Source organism: Idiotropiscis lumnitzeri, chromosome 2 (assembly GCF_059441095.1).
Source record: "Idiotropiscis lumnitzeri isolate Australia: NSW breed Sydney's pygmy pipehorse chromosome 2, RoL_Ilum_1.0, whole genome shotgun sequence".
In the NCBI taxonomy this organism is placed as follows: Eukaryota; Metazoa; Chordata; class Actinopteri; order Syngnathiformes; family Syngnathidae; genus Idiotropiscis; species Idiotropiscis lumnitzeri.
The window spans coordinates 35,304,232-35,319,157 of record NC_142392.1 but is presented as its reverse complement, the minus strand read 5'-3'; positions in this window follow the sequence as shown (position 1 = coordinate 35,319,157).

Genomic DNA, 14,926 nt, shown 5'->3' with positions numbered 1-14,926 from the left:
CGAGGCTGAGACGAGAAGCGGCAGCGGGACGCCGGGCGCAGCCGAGGCAGGAGCTTGGTGCAGCAGCGGACCGTCGGGGGGCGTGTCGTTGTCCTCCGCCGGTGCAGGAATCTGGAACAGCGGCGGGGTGTCGAGTGCCGCCGAGGCGGAGACGAGAAGCGGAGGTGGGTAGTCTTCCACCGCCGACGCCGGAACCTCGAGCGGCGGTGGGTCGTCGAGCGCCGCCGAGGCTGAGACGAGACGCGGCGGTGGGTCGTCGGCCACCGCCGAGGCAGGAACTTGGGACGCGCAGGGCGTGCGCCGTCGGGTCGAGGACTTGAGGCGGACGCAGGGCGTGCTGCGCCGAAACGTGGACTTGGGGCGGACGCACGACGTGCTCCACTGGGACGGGGACGTGGGACGGACGCAGGACGTGCTCCATCGGAATGTGGACTTGAGGCGGACGCACGCCGTGCTCCGCTGGAACGTGGACTTGAGGCGGACGCACGACGTGCTCCGCCGGACGGAATGTGGACCTGGGGCGGACGCACGACGTGCTCCGCCGAAACGTGAACCTGGGGCGGACGCACGACATGCTCCGCCGAAACGTGAACCTGGGGCGGACGCACGACGTGCTCCGCCGAAATGTGAACTTGGGGCGGACGCAAGAAGTGCTCCGTCGGAACGTGAACTTGGGGCGGACGCAAGACGTGGTCCGCTTGAACATGGACCTGGGGCGCTGGCAAGACGCGGGATCGGGGCTCAGCAGCCGGCGGTGAGCCAGATCGGGGCTCAGCCGCCGGCGAGGAGCCGGGACGGGGCTCAGGAGCCGGGACGGGGCTCAGGAGCCGGGACGGGGCTCAGGAGCCGGGACGGGGCTCAGGAGCCGGGACGGGGCTCAGGAGCCGGGACGGGGCTCAGCGGCTGGCGGGGAGCCGGGACGGGGCTCAGCAGCTGGCGGGGAGCCGGGACGGGGCTCAGCAGCTGGCGAGGAGCCGGAACGGGGCTCTGCAGCTGGCGGGGAGCCGGAACGGGGCTCAGCCGCCGGCGAGGAGCCGGGACGGGGCTCAGGAGCCGGGACGGGGCTCAGGAGCCGGGACGGGGCTCAGGAGCCGGGACGGGGCTCAGGAGCCGGGACGGGGCTCAGGAGCCGGGACGGGGCTCAGGAGCCGGGACGGGGCTCAGCGGCTGGCGGGGAGCCGGGACGGGGCTCAGCAGCTGGCGGGGAGCCGGGACGGGGCTCAGCAGCTGGCGAGGAGCCGGAACGGGGCTCTGCAGCTGGCGGGGAGCCGGAACGGGGCTCAGCAGCTGGCGGGGAGCCGGAACGGGGCTCAGCAGCTGGCGGGGAGCCGGGACGGGGCTCAGCAGCTGGCGGGGAGCCGGGACGGGGCTCAGCAGCTGGCGGGGAGCCGGGACGGGGCTCAGCCGCTTGCGGGGATCCCGGACGGGGCTCAGCAGCTGGCAGTGAGGCGGAGTGGGGCTCTGGAGGCTGCAGCTGATGAGGGACCGGCGCTGGAGGCTGCAGCTGACGTGGAGGCGGCGTGGGTTGCTGCAGCTGACGTGGAGGCGGCGTGGGTTGCTGCAGCTGACGTGGAGGCAGCATGGGTTGTTGCAGCTGACGTGGAGGCAGCATGGGTTGTTGCAGCTGACGTGGAGGCGGCGTGGGTGGCTGCAGCTGACGTGGAGGCGGCGTGGGTTGCTGCAGCTGACGTGGAGGCGGCATGGTCTGTGCAGCTGACGTGGAGATGGCATGGGTTGCTTGCAGCTGACATGGAGGCAGCGGCGGACCGGGCGCAGCAGGCGGGCCAGGCGCAGCCGAGACGGGGGACCTGATCCCTATCAGCCTTCTTCATGTCGGCCAGCTGGTCCCGAAGCGAGGAGACCTGCTTCTCCATGTTCTTCTTGCCCTCCTCCTGCTGCCGCAAGCGAGTGGAGAGGCTCAGCGTCTGACGAGTCTCCTCTTGGAGCAAATCCTGTGCATCCTGCAGCTGCGACTCCACTGAAGAAAGGTCTTTGCTGAGTTTGATGTTCTTACCCTCGGCTTCAGTCAGAAGGCTGTTGACATTGTCCAGCTCAGACTGCACTTTGGCCATCTTGTCAGCCATCTCCTGCCTCTGCTGTTCGCTCTCTCCAAGCTTGACCTGCAGCTCCTGAACCTGGTACGCCGCCTTCTTCCGACGATGCTCGGAATCAGAGTTGCCTTGCATCAGAGTCTTGAGCTCGATCTGCACCTCGTCCCATTCGCTCTCGAAAACCTGCTTTGCTTTCTCCACCGACATCTTGTTCCGTTTGGCCTGCTCCAGTTGGTCATTAAGCTCATCAAAAGCCTGGTTGTGACTCTGTCTCTCCGATTCCAGATCCTCCTGCAGCTCAGCGATCTGAGCTTCCAGTTCCTGGATCTTCTTCTGTGCTGGGTTCTCGGCGGCGGCCTCCTCCTCAATCTTTGCCAGTGCAGCCTGCAGCTGCTCCTCCTTTTCGGCCAAGTGAGAAAAGCAGATCTGGAGTTCTGAAATCTGGTCACTGTGAGTGAGTCCGGGTTGCGCTGGGTGTCTAAAAGATGGTCGAAATACTCGAAGTCATCCTCGTGATCTGAGTCGACCAGAACGTGAGGGACCTGGTGCTCAAAATTGTCGGCCAAATCGGAGTCTATTATAAGGTGGTGAGGGATGACTGGGGGGTAGTCGTTTACATTGGCAAGGGGAGAAGAGTCAGACGAGGTACGGAAGGCTGAACCAACGGAAAGGCACGGGGCTGGTCGGCAGGCTGAAGAGGGTGGTTGTCTGAGGGGCGGCGCCCATGACGCCGCCGTGAGCCTCTCGCTGGGTCCTTTCTTGGTCGGTGCATTCTGTTAGGTTCGCCGGTCGGCGAGGAGGGGGTGGACCCAAAATGCGAGGAACCCGGGATTAGGGTAATTTAAAGGGAATTTATTCAACAAAACGAAACCAAAAGGCAACAAGGTACTAGGGACAAAATAACAAAACAATGAGGACGAACAAGGGCGCGACAGGACAGAACTGAACTAGACTGTGAAACGGGGACAATAACAAGTGACTACGAGCTATGATCAGGAATGACAGCAAAGAGTAACGGTGGCCTGAGGAAAGGGCAAAGCAATGGGAGTGCTGTCCGCAAATGGGGCAATGCACCGACGCTGAGCTGTCGGCACGGGGTGGTTAAGTAGTCCATTGATTAGGGGAGCAGATGGGAGTCAGGTGTGCGGGGCTAACGGGGAACAGGTGCGTGGCTGGTGGGAACGGAGAGCTGAGGGGAAACGCCCCTACTCAGCTGACCGGGGTAAACAAAAACAAGGACAAGGCATGGGACGTGAAAATTACAACAAAGCCCTGCCATGACCGACACGGATCATGACAATTTCTTTTTGCATTTAGAGATAGAACTAAATGTTCCTGGGCTTGTTGGTAGAAAAGGGGATTGTGGCGTACTCCCTTTTTAAGCCCATAGTAAGCCAAAGATGCAGATGCATTCTTTGCAGCATGCGCTTGTTCACTGATCGAGATCCGTGTAACCCTGGGTGGATGCATTAAATGTATTTTAAATGTTTGGATGAGGTGAAACTATGCACACGAGCACAAAACAGTGCAGAGCCACCGGAGGTTCATTGACTCTCACCCGACCAAGACAGTACAAAGTTCATAAATAAATAAGAGCAATACGTACTTGATTTTTTTTTTAAAATTAATCCTTTGTGCTTTATCCACTAAAATTCATCAACCGCCATTGATCTTTTTGCCGCAGTGTGCACAGTTTTTGTCAAAAACGAGACAAGTCTGCACAAATTAATCACCCAGCCAAGATTGTCTTTTTCACTCGCGAGGAGCAGTCCGCCAAAGAGAAAAGCGTTCCCGCTCCTGTGCGGCATTTTATTGAAGCGCAGCAAAGCAATTTGTAGATGTCAACTCATAAAGAATGGAAAAACATGAACACTTTGACTTCATCACACTTCTGTTCAATGCGAGCTAAACGGTTTTCTGTCAAACACGGTTCAAGACGTGCATCTGTTTTTGTGGCTTCCTGCTAAACTGCCAGCATATACACAACTCTGTTACCACTGAACTCACGTTTTCCTGTTTAAGAGGTCCATGTTTTTGTGACCTTCTATTAACCCGTAAGCATAGTTTTGAAACATGATGACATGACAAACTTAATTTCTTTCACAATAATATAAAAACATTCGCAGATATAGCAAAAACAAATTGGAGAAGCTGTGGAGCAGAGCACATCAGTCAGACCCCGGGTCCACCATAGTGTCGAAATTCGGAAAATGTTCCATAACAGAAGAATTCGTAATGGGTGCTGAAACACCACACCCTGCTAGTGACATGGAGTATTCTACATCTGAAATTAAATCTGCCAACCGTCTTCACCAATGGGCCGAAATCTTTAGTATGATGATGCGCACCGATAGTTAATGTGATTTGTGGCTCAGCGAACAGAGACAATTCATACCGTTTCCTCTGCTCTGGGGCAAGGCACACATGCGAGGCAGCACCGGTAGACATCACAAATACATAATCCTAATTCAAGATGCGCTTCTGACCCTCGAAATTGCGTGAATACATCCTGACAAACCAAATCATCAGAACTCAGTGTTCAATGCAAAGGACCAATTGGTGGTTTGAATGGGTGGAGGCGGCTACACTACGCAGACCAGAGCAGGAACAGGATGTACCACCCGCAGGAGGATGGAGACCCTGGTCTCAGAGCTGCCCAGTCTACTGGAACGGAGGACAACTTATGCTTCCCCGCCGGATGTGCACAGTCAAATTCAGTCCCACTCGAATTCCAGTGTTTCACAGGTGCGGAATCGGTCCACGGCAGTGACTTGGCCAATCTCAAGAGTCCCACAAGCATGACAGTATTGTTGCTCATTGGGATATGCAGAAGAAGCTTGCAAAGCGTGGAATATCTTGTTCCACCATCAAAAACTGTTGTCCATCAATCGTCACCGGAATGCCAAGACTTGCCGGTCCTTGAATGCTGAGGCTCTGCGGGCACCCCTATTGTGGAATGTGGTCCCAATCGGGTTGAGGCGTCAACTGTGCGTTTGGAAGCCATAGAAGCGTTGTCGGAGGGGGTAGCGGTGGCGCCCCCGTGCTAGAGGAGCTCTTTGTGATGGCACATTTCAGGAAGTGGCTCGGCTTGGACCGCTCATCACCCAGTGACCCCACACCCCACAGCAAGAGCACGTCCCACTCACAACCCATGTCTATAACCAGCCCTACTTCTGTTACGTGACCTTGTTGACTGGCCGGTGCGGACAACAATCCTGCTGTGGCACTGCGTCACCAGAACCTGGCCCAGGAGCAGCGGAAACGGTAAGAGCAGACGCAATGGGAGCTGCATGCGTCGGGGCTGCATTAGCTGCTTCCCCCCGCTTTTATTTAATTTTTTTTCCCATATTCTTTTTTCCTTTCCGGGTGAATTAGCACTCTTGTCCCTCTGAACCCGCAGGTGTAACAATTCTTTTTCTCCATCCAATACAATATTTTCTTTCATCGATGCAAAAACGGGGGTTCTACTCATACTGATGAGCAGTTTCTCATTGACGGACTGTTCCGCATGATGTCAGTAACAGGGAGGCGCACGCCCTCGAGGACGGCCACCCGGCACAGCTGAGTGGTGGTGACACTATTGGACGGGTCACTGGCGGAAGCTTCAATCCATTCGCGTCTCGCCCCGTCTCCCATCAGAGCTCACCAACTTAATCCCTCATCAAATTTTACAAATGCCAATTGGTTTTGTCTTCTGTTTATGATTCATATTCAATCCCCATGAACACGTCAACTACTACACGCCAGATCCGTGGTCCACAAAATCGACGACCTGGGATTACAAATCCTGGGAAACCGCTATGTGCGAGATAGCAGTGTGATCGTCGTCACGGAATCCTGGCTGCACGCAGACGTCCCCGACGCTAGCATCCAGCTGGCCGGGCGCTCGCTACATCGCGCGGATTGGACGAGGGACACCGGTAAGAGAAGGGGCGGGGGGCTCTGTGTTTACGTGCATGAGAACTGGTGCGGCGATAGCACGATCGTCGAGAAGCACTCTTCCCCCGACATCGAGTCTATGTCCGTTAAGTGCCGGCCTTATTTTCTCCCGAGGGAGCTAACGGTAGTGATTGTCACGGCTGTTTCCATCCCTCCCGACGCTAGCACTAGCACGGCGCTCTCGCTGCTCGCGTGCGTCATCAATAAACATCAGCGGGCCCACCCTGATGGCGTTCACGTAGTAGCGGGAGACTTTAATAAGGCCAATTTAAAGACCGTACTCCCAGAGTTTCACCAGCATGTCAAGTGCTCAACGAGGGGAGACAACACTCTCGACCATGTGTACTCGAACATCAAGCACGCATACAGAGCCCTCCCACTCGCCCCCCTCGGCCAGTCAGACCACCTGTCCTTGCAGCTCGCACCTGCGTACACCCCTCCCAGGCGCAGATTCAGGCCCACCACAAAGACTGTGAAAACCTGGCGTGACGACGCCATGAGTGAATTACAGGACTGCTTTCAAGACACAAACTGGGACCTCTTTGATCATCAGGACCTTAATGTCGACACACATGGACTACATCAAGTTCTGCATGGAAACTGTGTCCCTACACAGGACTATACGGACCTTCCCAAATGCGAAGCCCTGGATGTCCAGCAGGGTTCGTTCTCTCCTCAAGGCCCGTGACGCTGCCTTCAGGTCAGGCGACAAAGCCCAGTACAGGGTGGCTCGTGCTGACCTGAGCAAAGGCATCAAGCTAGCCAAGGCAAACTACAAGGGGAGGCTGGAGGCCCACCTTGCCAGCAACAGACCACGGGAGGTGTGGCAGGGTCTACGGAGCATCACCAACTTCCGTGGCAGCAGCACGACCTCTGTAGACCCGAGTGCATCGCTGGCAGAGGAGCTTAACTGCTTCTTCGCTCGCTTTGACTCGCCCCAACCGTCACACCCCCGCACTTCATGCTCCAACTCCCCCCCACTCATCGTAGAGGAACACGATGTGAGGCGCGCGCTCCTGGCGGTTAACCCCAGGAAAGCTACTGGACCCGACGGAATACCAGGCAAGGTCCTCAGAGCATGTGCCCACCAACTGGCACATGTTTTCTGCAGGATCTTCAACCGCTCCCTGGCTCAAGCAGTCATCCCCTCCTGCTTGAAAACTTTCACCATTATTCCTGTCCCCAAAAAGTCACCAGCCGTCCACCTGAATGACTACCGTCCTGTTGCTCTCACACCAGTCATCATGAAGTGCTTTGAGAGGCTGGTTCTCCAGCACATCAGGGACTGCCTTCCTCCCACTCTGGACCCCTACCAGTTTGCATACCGGGCTAACAGATCCACTGAGGACGCCATCGACACTGCTCTGCATGTTGTGCTGGGCCACCTGGAACGACAGCAGAGCTATGCAAGGATGCTCTTTGTGGACTACAGCTCGGCATTCAACACGATCATCCCAGACATCCTCGTCGCCAAACTGGACATTCTCGGCCTCTCTGCCCTCACACGCATCTGGATTAAGGACTTTCTGACCAACAGACCCCAGTCTGTGTTGCTCGGCCCCTACACGTCCTCCACCCGCATGCTGAGCACCGGTTCCCCCCAAGGATGCGTGCTGAGCCCTCTCCTGTACGCCCTCTACACCTACGACTGCAGCCCGGCCCACGGCAACAACACCATCGTCAAGTTTGCTGACGACACGACAGTGGTCGGTCTGATCTCGGAAGGTGACGAGACAGCCTACAGAGAGGAGGTAAAGAGACTGACAGCTTGGTGCAAGGACAACAGACTGCACCTTAACACTGCAAAAACAAAGGAGATTGTCGTCGACTTCAGGAGGAACAAGACGGTGCAGCCCCCCCTCTGCATCGAAGGCGTGTGTGTGGAGAGGGTCCACACGTTCAAGTTCCTGGGAGTACAGATCTCCGACGACCTTTCTTGGACTCACAACACCACAGCAGTGGTAAAGAAGGTCCACCAGCGTCTGCACTTCCTCAGAGTCCTCAGGAAATTCAACCTGGACAGGAAGCTGCTGCTGGCCTTCTACCACTCGTCCATCGAGAGCCTGCTGACGTACTGTGTCTCCACCTGGTACAGCGGCTGCACTGAGGCGGACAGAGTGAGGCTCCAGAGGACAGTCAAAACAGCGCAAAGGATTATTGGCTGCCCTCTCCCCTCGCTGTCGGACATCTACACCGCCCGGTGCCTCAGAAGGGCTCTCAACATCGTCAAAGACAATACCCACCCAAACTCACACCTGTTCGACCTGTTGCCCTCTGGCAGGCGCTACAGATGCATCAAATCAAGGACCAATAGACTGAGAAACAGTTTCTTTCCGAGAGCCATCTCCATACTGAACTCTCACACACACACGAGACCACCCTAACCTTGCGAAACAGCATTGTGATGTGTTTCTATATGCCCTATTCAGTACTGAATTCCATTGCACTGTCTTATTTATTTATCTAATTTATATATTTGTCTGTATTATTGTTGTATTGCACTGGAGAGGGGAGCCCTCTAATCTCGTTGCACACTTGAGTACAATGACAATAAAGGGATTTCTATTCTATTCTATTCCAAATGGCGACATCTGTCACGATCCGTGCCTCGTCGTTGCAGCAGAGTGGGCGGGGTCGAGGGCGCGTTGCCCGGAGACGCGGCCACGAGCGGGGCGAGCTCACGAGACGCTCAGCTGTAACTCATCACGCCATTGATTACTGACTATATAAGCCTCCGACACGCACCTCCGCGTGTCGGATTATTGCTGACCCAACTTGCTCTCGCCATTGTGCCATTGCCGTAGTTTTTGCCAACCTTGTTCCGTGTATTTGTCGTGATTGCTTGCTTGCTTGTTTGTTTGTTTGCTTGCTTGTTTGATTGCTCGTTTTTCCTACAGCTACGTTTCGGCTCGCTTTCTGTTTTCGATGTTTGGACTTAACCTTACCCTTTGGAGGAAGGACATTTTCGTTTTCGTGTTTCTTGCATTGCAAGCTCCTTTTGTTAGTCGTTTTGGTTCCCCTGGGGGAAGATCTTTCCCCCAGCGTTTTCCGTTCGTATCTACCGACGCCAGTAAATATAGTTCCTCTATTATTATTGATAGCAACCCTCCTTGCCTATCGCCTGCCAATTGTTTTTTGCCGGCCACAATAAATATTGTTCCTACCATATTTTCCCTTGTCTGCGCTTTAAGAATCCACCCACACCGCTGCCCAGCCCCGGCTGGGGAGCGATCCTCACAGAATAATCCGACCATGGATTCTGCAGACAAGGAGAAAATTTTTCATGCCTTGACCAGCCAAGGACGCCTAGTGGGCCAACAGGCGACCGAGCTCGCGACCCTGCGCGCCGCGGTCGGCCAACTGGTCCAGCAACTCATGAGCCTAGGGGTCCGACTGAGTACCCCAGTTCACCCTGCCTCGCCGGTTCCCAACCCGGTCGATCCCCCTTCCGGGGCTCCGCCCCCAGGTTACCCGGTTAAGGAGCCTAACCTGGCTCATCCCGACCGCTACGGCGGAGAGCCTGGCCTTTGCGGCCCATTTATTCATCATTGTATGCTGATTTTTGACCAGCAGCCCCTAACCTATGCGCTAGACAGCTCAAAAGTAGCTTTTATGATGAGCCTCCTGACTGGTCAAGCGAGTGCATGGGCCATGGCCGTGAGCAACGCGCACCCAGCAATCCGCTCCTCATTTCCTAACTTCCTCGCCGAGTTTCAAAGGGTGTTCCACCACCCGGTCCGCGGGAAGGAGGCCGGAGCCGAACTGTTGGACTGTATCCAGGGCTCACGATCTGTTGCGGATTATTCGATCACCTTCCGCATCCGAGCAGCCGAGAGTGGGTTCGACGACTGCGCCCTGAGGTCCGTGTTCCGGAGAGGCCTGAACTCGGCCCTAAAAGATGAGCTGGCAGCCCGTGACAACGCCGAGACGCTGGAGGAGCTGATCACCCTGGCGATTCGGCTGGACAACCGCCTGCGAGAGCGTCGCCGAGAGCGAGGGGTGGAGCAGCGCCGCGCCGAGCTACCGCTTTTCCGGGTACCAGAGCCTGCACCAGCTGACGAGCCCATGCAGATAGGGGCAACCCGCCAGGCGCCCCGGGAGCAGCTTAGAGAGCGGGAGTGGGAGCAGCGCCGTCCCGAACGTCCACGCATCCGGGACTCCGAGTGGTCAACCTCCGACGAGTCCAGGCAGCCGGGTCCGGGCCGCCCGGATCTTCGTGAGAGGGAGCGTCGGCGCAGCACGGGGGCGTGCTTCTACTGTGGCCTGCCAGGACACCGAGTAGCAGGGTGCCCGGAGAAGGCCGCTCGCCAGGGATCGTCTCCTCGCCCCCCAACTAACTGTGAGTCCGCGGACCGCTCCTCCGCGGCCAAAGAACCCCGACAAGAGCCGGCTGCCAGCGTGGCAGGGGATCCGGACAGTCCCGGCACCCCCTTGAGACTGGAGATGGCCGGGGAGATCATGGGACTCGGTGGTAGCATCAAGATTCGCGCACTCATTGACTCTGGCGCTGACGAATGCTTTATTGATGCGGGCTTAGTGTCCCGACTCGGCTGCGTGGTCACCGAGCTCGATAGATCCAAGAAAATCTATGACCTCGACGGGCGCGAGCTGGCCGATGTCCGGCGCTTAACCGAGCCTCTTACCTTAAAGTTGTCGGGTAACCATATCGAGAAGCGCTCCTTCTTCGTCATGCCGGCCAGGTCAGCCCCCGTCGTGCTAGGAATTTCGTGGCTAACCTCACACAACCCAGTCATCGACTGGGGGCGCCTTTCAATCCAAAATTGGAGCCCGTTTTGCTACGCGCATTGCCTACGGTCCGCCGAGGAGGGCGTGCAGGTTAGGGATCAGGTTCCCCGTCTCGGCTGCGCCCGGTCCACCTGCTGCGCCCGGCCCGCCGCAGCCTCTCCGTCAGCGGCACAGACCATGCCGCTCCTTCGCCAGCTGCGGCAGACCACGCCGCCTCCTCGCCAGCTGCTGAGCCCCGTTCCGGGCTCCCCGCCAGCTGCTGAGCCCCGTCCCGGCTCCCCGCCAGCTGCTGAGCCCCGTCCCGGCTCCCCGCCAGCTGCTGAGCCCCGTCCCGGCTCCCCGCCAGCTGCTGAGCCCCGTCCCGGCTCCCCGCCAGCTGCTGAGTCCCGTTCCGGCTCCTCGCCAACTGCTGAGCCCCGTTCTGGCGCTTCAAGTTCCTGTTCCGGCGGTGCACGTCCCGCGTCCGTCCCAAGTCCACGTTCCGGCGGAGCACGCCCTGCGTTCGTCCCAAGTTCACGTTCCGGCGGAGCACGTCGTGCGTTCGTCCCAAGTTCTCGTTCAGGCGGAGCACGCCCTGCGTCCGTTTCAAGGTCAAGTCCACGTTCAAGCGGAGCACTCCCTGCGTCCGTCCCAAGTTCACGTCTCGGTGGAGCACATCGTGCGTCCGCCTCAAGTCCACGTTCCCGTCTCGACGGGTTTCGACGATCAGCCGCCGCTCCACGTTCCAGTCCCGGCGGGGCTCGACGACCAGCCGCCGCTCCACGTTCCAGTCCCGGCGGGGCTCGACGACCAGCCGCCGCTCCACGTTCCAGTCCCGGCGGGGCTCGACGACCAGCCACCGTTCCACGTTCCTGTCCCTGGTCTGGCCTCCCGGACATCCGCCAGACCGGTCTCGAACTCGGGTGGTGGTCCCACCTCCCAACCCCTTCCGCCCACCCTTGTTCTTGGACTGTGTATTTGTGTTGTTTGGGACGTCTGGAATCCGTCCGTTAAGGGGGGGGTACTGTCACGATCCGTGCCTCGTCGTTGCAGCAGAGTGGGCGGGGTCGAGGGCGCGTTGCCCGGAGACGCGGCCACGAGCGGGGCGAGCTCACGAGACGCTCAGCTGTAACTCATCACGCCATTGATTACTGACTATATAAGCCTCCGACACGCACCTCCGCGTGTCGGATTATTGCTGACCCAACTTGCTCTCGCCATTGTGCCATTGCCGTAGTTTTTGCCAACCTTGTTCCGTGTATTTGTCGTGATTGCTTGCTTGCTTGTTTGTTTGTTTGCTTGCTTGTTTGATTGCTCGTTTTTCCTACAGCTACGTTTCGGCTCGCTTTCTGTTTTCGATGTTTGGACTTAACCTTACCCTTTGGAGGAAGGACATTTTCGTTTTCGTGTTTCTTGCATTGCAAGCTCCTTTTGTTAGTCGTTTTGGTTCCCCTGGGGGAAGATCTTTCCCCCAGCGTTTTCCGTTCGTATCTACCGACGCCAGTAAATATAGTTCCTCTATTATTATTGATAGCAACCCTCCTTGCCTATCGCCTGCCAATTGTTTTTTGCCGGCCACAATAAATATTGTTCCTACCATATTTTCCCTTGTCTGCGCTTTAAGAATCCACCCACACCGCTGCCCAGCCCCGGCTGGGGAGCGATCCTCACAACATCTGTCGGTGAGTTGGTGACAGTGCTCCACATAGCCAGCAGCCAATCATATCACAGCGGGGTGTGTCCTGTGTTTCCGCCTTCGTGACGAACAGACTGCCATTTTCTCGAAAGAAAAAAACCACGCCATATAAAAAAAAATAAATAAATAAAAAAAAAAACGACGCCATATTCAGTTAAGTATTTAGGAATTTTCATATCAAAAAATCTTATAGTTAGACAGCATTTAAACTTTTCAGACAGACTTAAAAAATCTCGACAGATATTTGGTTTATGGCTCCAAAGGGACTTATCTATAATAGGAAGGGTACTCCTCTCAAAAGCAGAAGGTTTATCTCATCTTGTTTATCGATCTTTGTCTCTTTTTGTGAAAGAGTCAACAGTCACTGAAATAAATAAGATATTTTTAGATTTCATTTGGAAAAATAAATCCCACAAACTCAAGAATAGAGTACTAGCTAATTGCAAAGCGGAGGGGGGTCTTGAAGTCCTGAATTTCTGTGATGTTCTTAACACATTTAGGATCACCTGGTTAAGGAAGTGTCTCTCGAATCCAAATTCAATCTGGTATTTTATTCCTAATTACATCTTCAGCAAAATTGGAGGACTTTGCTTTCTTCTTCAGTGTAATTTTGTGCCAACCAAATTACCTATCAAACTCTCCAAATTTTATCAACAGGCCCTGCTTGCGTGGGTATTGGCCTTTGTCCACAATTTCTCACCTCACAAAACTCTCCTTTGGAACAACTCCAATATACTTGTTCGAAACAAGTCTCTATTTCTTCCCAAATGGCACGAAAAAGGAATTAATCACCTCCTAAATTTATTTGATGAATTGGGTAATATGCTATCTTATGAGCAATTCATGTCTGTACACAACTTTCCAATTCCTTTCAAAATCTTTAATTTAGTAATACGTACCATTCCTAATGGTCTGATTCAGCTTATGGCAAACCACTTAAAATATAGTAAAGCTGCTCCTACAGATTCTATTTTAACACTAGACGGAATTGAATTAATAGACATAAAATGTAATAATCAGCATATACGTCGAATTCTATTAAAAAATAACAAAATTGTGCCCAGAGGGAAATCTTTTTGGAATTCTCAGATTATGGACGTAAATTGGAAAAAAGCATGGCTTTTACCTTATAAATACTGTATTACTAATAAAGCCAAGGTGATACATTTTAATATCTTACATAATATATATCCAGTTAATTCCTTAATTTCCAAATTCATTGATATTAGCAATATTTGTTCTTTCTGTGGGAATGAAACTGAGACAATATCTCATTTATTCTTTGACTGTATGATCACAAAGCAATTTTTTCATTTCTTTAAACCATCTGAAACCCCCTGTGTTCTTAATCTGAAGGATATTGTTTGCTATTATAGTAACCCAAACGATAACAATTTTGCATACTTAATTAATTTCATCATTCTTTATGCAAAATTTTTTATCCACAAACAGAAATTCTCAAGATCCTCTCCCAGATTTACCCCTTTCCTGATCGAATTGAAATCCATATTTAACTCGATTAAATTAATTAACAACAAGAAAAGCAACAAGATATTGACATTTTTGAATGCCTTTTTCCTTTAAAAGCCTTAATTACAAATATCCAGAGACATTGTTCCTGTTTTACTGTGTATTTTTATTTTATTTTATAATATACATGTTTTTCTACATTCATTACCCTTCGTTGTAAATTATATTTAAAGATGAAAATGTATATGTTAGTTTAATACCTGAAGTGAACTTGTGATACTGTTGTGTTGTACTGTCTATTTAAAATGTTCAATAAAGTTTGTTATTAAAAAAAAAACAAAAAAAAAAACGACGCCATCTTTCATTCGTCTCGTCGAACAAAGAGAAGCACACGAGTTATCGCCAAGCAGAGATCAAGTGCGGATTTGTTGAGATTGGCGTTTGAAAATGTGTGAAAGAACGACACCCAAGTACAAAGAGGAACTTTGTGGAAAAAACGAAGAGAACGAGCAACATCTTCAACTGCTGGGCGAAGGTTGGAACCAGCCTCATCTTGTGCTACACAAAGCAGGTTTGTACACGTCTAACTCTCATTTGCTTTGTAAAGAACGACTTTCTATCGTTAAAAAATATGCATCACAACATTAAGTTGTTTGGGGAAATCGTTCATGGTTATTAACGTTTTATTTTTAAATATTGCCTTTTACTTGTCGGTTTGCTGAACATTTGTTTATGCCAAATCATCAGTGCAGAAAATATATGCCAAAGAATTACCAATAGTGGGGGGTAAACTCCGTGTTTTTCACAGTATAAATTTTGAACTGAAAATTTAACATTTTGCATTTTCTGTTTTTTATATCTTGTTCAAGCAATTCCTTATGGAAGGAATTCTGCTTGAATCTAAAATATGTGCACACTGCGGCGAAAACATTAATGGCGGTTGATCAATTTTAGTGGATAAAACACAATAAGTTAAAAAAAAAAGTACGTATTGGTCTTAATTATTTATGAACTTTGTACTGGCGTAGTCGGGTGAGTGTCAATG